The 4806-nt window shown below is 41.4% G+C and overlaps 1 long non-coding RNA gene across 1 annotated transcript; it reads right to left on the reverse strand.

Annotated features, from left to right (window-relative positions):
• Window positions 1–515: 515 nt before the first annotated feature.
• Window positions 516–4606, reverse strand: LOC308081336. Its single transcript, XR_013932826.1, has 3 exons — window positions 4552–4606; window positions 2998–3145; window positions 516–932 (listed from the first exon to the last, which is right to left on the reverse strand). It is a non-coding gene; the product is annotated as an uncharacterized lncRNA (long non-coding RNA).
• Between the last annotated feature and the right edge of the window lie 200 nt (window positions 4607–4806).

The following is a 4806-nucleotide window of genomic DNA, read 5'->3' on the forward strand; positions in this document are numbered from 1 at the left end:
ATATTTGACATGGCCGGCATGTACCTGGGAGGACACTTATTCTGTATATATGTACAGTGGAATACAGTCTTCATAATTGGCTACAATGAGGACACGTTGAATAAAAAAAGATACAAATTGAAAACTTACATTTAGGTGTCTGGTGTTGGCTGAGCTGCTCTCAAGTCCCCTCATGCCGTGGTCGCCTGCCGCTAGCTGCATATCCTTGGTCTTCTCTGGTCATATGTCTCGTTTATAGATCACAGAATCAGTACCAACAGCCATCAGACAAAAATCTTAAGGCACCAAGCATGACACACAATAACAGATAAATGTCAGTATTAACAGATGAAATGAACATATGGTACTGGTTGCTGTGTTTCTCTGTACCTTTATCAGTCTATTTTTAAATAAACATCTGTTTATCATTCAATTAGTTCTTTTTTGTCAAGAAACATCTGTTTTTTGGTTAGTTTTTACACACACACACACACACACACACACACACACACACACACACACACACACACACACACACACACACACACACACACACAGTAGCTTATTAAAAACGGCTTAGGTGGTAGGGATCATAAGTCAATCAAGATAGCCTTTCTTTAAGTACAGTATACCTGGTGTGGAGAGGGCTGTCAACAGCACAACAGTGACATGCTGGCATGGCCAGCATGTTACCTAGAGAGGATAATTATTACAAATGTACAGTGGAATAGATAGTCTTCAGTCTTCAGCTACAAAGAGGACACCATTGAATAAAAAAGCATCAAAATTAAAAACTCACATTCAGGTTGTTGGGATACAAGTCTCAGAAATGTCTGGTGTTGGCTGAGCTACTTAAAAAGAAGATGGGAGGCCTCGAGTCCCGTTCCCGACGATCTTTACTGCACGTCTCTCCCCATCTCTCACATCTTTTTTCCTGTCCTTCTCCACTATACCTATAAATAAAGTCAGAAAAGACCCCAACAAAAATCTTTTAAAAAAGATGGGAAAAGAAAAATGGAACACTTGGCAATACAACAAAGGTTTACAATTGAACAAAGTTTACATTTTGATGTGTCAATATAAGTAGTCAGTGTAGTATAGACCAATTATTTGTTAACAAACATTGACACTGGACGCACAGGTGACTGCTTCATGTAATCAATTCCCAACAGATCGCCAAACCTGCTGTTTTGGGGTGCGCTGGTTTTAGTTCATTCAACTTGTGTGTTGGCTAGTGAGGTGCGTCCTAGTGAGACATATGTACTTCACCCCGCAACGGTATTGCGCGCCGAGAACAGCTGACATACAAGCTCACAACCACGTCGCGGATGAGACTGTTGTGCGCTTGGAGGTCTGCTGTTCTCAGACGTTCTCTACGCACCTTCGCGGACGGGCTGCAGCTGCGCGAGCAAGAGCAGGTTCTGGTGCCATGATCATAGAGCGCTCCCTCCATTCTTATGACAGCCACTGGAGGTGGGGTTTGGGGGACAACTGTTTTGAATTGCTATTATTGTTTACACACAACAGAAACCAAGGATTATATATTTCAAGAGCGAGAGATCACAGTAACAATCCTAAGCATTCTTCCTCCATACTGGGAGAAAAACAGCATCTGAAAGTTTAATGGGATGCATTTTTACGCGTGAGGCTGTGACCACTTTTACATCGCATCTTATGAGCGGTGGGGTTCAGTTGGTGCTGGCCTGCGTGCGCATACTGGTTCTTATTAGTGTGACGTAGTCTGTTAAGGCGTCTATATAGTCGCTGGTGAAGTCTAGGGTGGTAAATGGTAAATGGTGCATTTATATAGCGCTTTTATCCAAAGCGCTTTACATTGATTGTGCCATTAACCCATTCACACACACATTCATACACCGATGGCGGACGAAACCATGCAAGGCACCAACCTGCTCATCGGGAGCAATTAGGGGTTCAGCGTCTTGCTCAAGGACACTTCGACACTAACTCTAGGGGAGCGCCCCAGCCCGGGATCGAACTGGGAACCTTGCGGTTTTCCAGTTCACTCTACCCGGCCGCTCTACCCCTGAGCCACTGCCGCCTGCACTGCAGATCTACTTTGAAAGCTCAACGTGTTGTGAGCTAGTATAATTGGCCATTTTTGATAAATGTTCACCCCAGAATATGGACTCTAAGGTTCAATGTGTAGACACTAGTGTAGGTAAGATTACCTTTGGCTGCTCTGGAAAAGGCACAAAATCACTTGAATAGAGGACACTTATGAAGAGAACAACAATTTAAGCTAACATGTACACCAGGAGATTAATTGTGCAATGTATAGACATCACTGAAAATACCTTTTACTTCTGCGATGGTGGGACAGATGTTTGTCTGGTCACCAAATATTTGAGCCTGAAAGACATTTACACATTTAAGACGTAAGTGCAATGAAAAATAAGTTTATCACACTTTAGAGCATATCTGAGGTCTTAATGTCCATATTAAGACCTCAGATATGCGCAGCATGTTTTCGTTCACATGATGTATTTAAGATTGGACGATAAGATTTTGATATAAAAATACACAAAACATTTTTTTTTGGCATCTGTTGTTGGGTATGTCCATATTAAGACCTCAGATATGCTCTAAAGTGTGATAAACTTATTTTTCATTGCACTACGTCTTAAATGTGTAAATGTCTTTCAGGCTCAAATATTTGGTGACCAGACCAACATCTGTGCCACCATCGCAGAAGTAAAAGGTATTTTCAGTGATGTCTATACATTGCACAATTAATCTCCTGGTGTACATGTTAGCTTAAATTGTTGTTCTCTTCATAAGTGTCCTCTATTCAAGTGATTTTGTGCTTTTTCCAGAGCAGCCAAAGGTAATCTTACCTACACTAGTGTACATTGAACCTTAGAGTCCATATTCTGGGGTGAACATTTAGCAAAAATGGCCAATTATACTAGCTCACAACACGTTGAGCTTTCAAAGTAGATCTGCAATTTTTGGCAAAAAGATTTAATGTAGAGGGACATATAATAGCAGAGTACGTACCATATGCACAGCATACTTTCTCAGCCTGGATCTCTCGTGCCCTGTGGTCGCCGGTCACTGACTGTATGTCCGTGGTCTTGTCTGGTCATGTGTCTCATTCGTAGTTCATAGGTCACAGAATCAGTCCCAGCAGCCATCAGCCAAAAATCTAAAGGCACCAAGCATGACACACAATAACAGTTTTAACAGATAATACTAGTTCTGTACCAGTACCAATCTCTTCCTTTTTTTCCCTTATTTTTTTTGCATTTTTCAATTATATAAAACAGTATGGCTCTTATGGTATGGAAAAAAAATGCCTATAAACAATCAAACAAAAACAGAGCAGATAGACATCACATAAAAATACATACACAACATTATAAAAAATAAATAACAATTTATTTATCATTCAATTTGTTCAAGAATCATCTCCAACATGTCAGGTTAGTACACACACACACCTCTCTCTCAAGGCCAAATATATACACACAGTGACCCTCACTCTCCACGATAGCCCTGAAACATGACTGTCATACCATGACGCTTGTATACAAGCGTCATGTGAACCATGGCTATCTCCACGATAGCTTTCGTACAGAGTGAGGTTCCAAACAGGGCTAGGAGCATACCATAAGCTAAGCCTGGCACTCTTTTCCTCATGTGTACAGTTAGCTGTAGAATACAACTCTCGTAGACGTATTTATGATTCTGACGTTTTCAATCTACGAGAGTTGTAGGGTTCACGCCCCATGGAGACAGGGACTTTCTGCACTATGCCCCGTAGACACTCCAAACATGTACACATTGAAAATAAAGGTGCTTACCCCCAAGCCCCATATGTTAACTGTCTCTACGCGGTAGTAGTTTAATGTAATAATCCATATCTTTCAATAAAGAAGTGTTTTAATGCCGTCTGTGGCCGAACGCCATTTTTTCACCCTTGTTTACTTCCTGTTTACATTTAGTGTAATTCCGGGTTTCACCGGATGCGCCCCGTCACTACCTGTCACTACCGCCCATTGGGAACTTCCCGACAGAATCGGCCACAGACGGCATTAAAACACTTCTTTATTGAAAGATATGGATTATTACATTAAACTACTACCGCGTAGAGACAGTTAATATTTGGGGCTTGGGGGTAAGCACCTTTATTTTCAATTTGAACATGTTTGGAGTGTCTACGGGGCATAGTGCTGAAAGTCCCTGTCTCCATGGGGCGTGAACCCTACAACTCTCGTAGATTGAAAACGTCAGAATCATAAATACGTCTACGAGAGTTGTATTCTACAGCTATGTACAGTACAATGTGTCATTTGGAACCATTATCTTAAAAAATAAGCTGTCAATGAGTCGAATATTAAATAGAAAAACATGTGTAGCCATAAACCAGGTACTGCCCTGTGTAGTGTCTAGTCTAGCGTGGCGTACGGTACTTTACTAACAGAACTGAAGTTTTCAGCTTGATATAACGTCAAAAATAAACATATTTGACATATCATCGATGAAATTATGAAGTTTAGAACATAACCTAACCATTTCTAGTGCATAACTGTGATGTTTTACATTACAAACCTGTTTTAAACAGCTGAAATGAGGAGAAACGACGGTCGGCCGGAGAAAATGTTGTTATTGTTAATGTCACCAGCTGGGCCCAGAGCAGCTCAGTAGTAAAGTGGGAGTGGTTCACAGCTCCTCCCTGTGGCGTGGCAGGCAAGTGAGGTAACTGTTTAAGTTTGATTAAAATCCATCCTGTTGACCGCGACATAGCACCGATGTAGCAGCAACATAGCCCCTACATAGCCAACACAGGGAAAATAAGTCGCTCTG

The sequence above is a fragment of the Gymnoscopelus braueri genome, assembly GCF_963280865.1.
Source record: "Gymnoscopelus braueri genome assembly, contig: SCAFFOLD_630, whole genome shotgun sequence".
Taxonomy (NCBI): Eukaryota; Metazoa; Chordata; class Actinopteri; order Myctophiformes; family Myctophidae; genus Gymnoscopelus; species Gymnoscopelus braueri.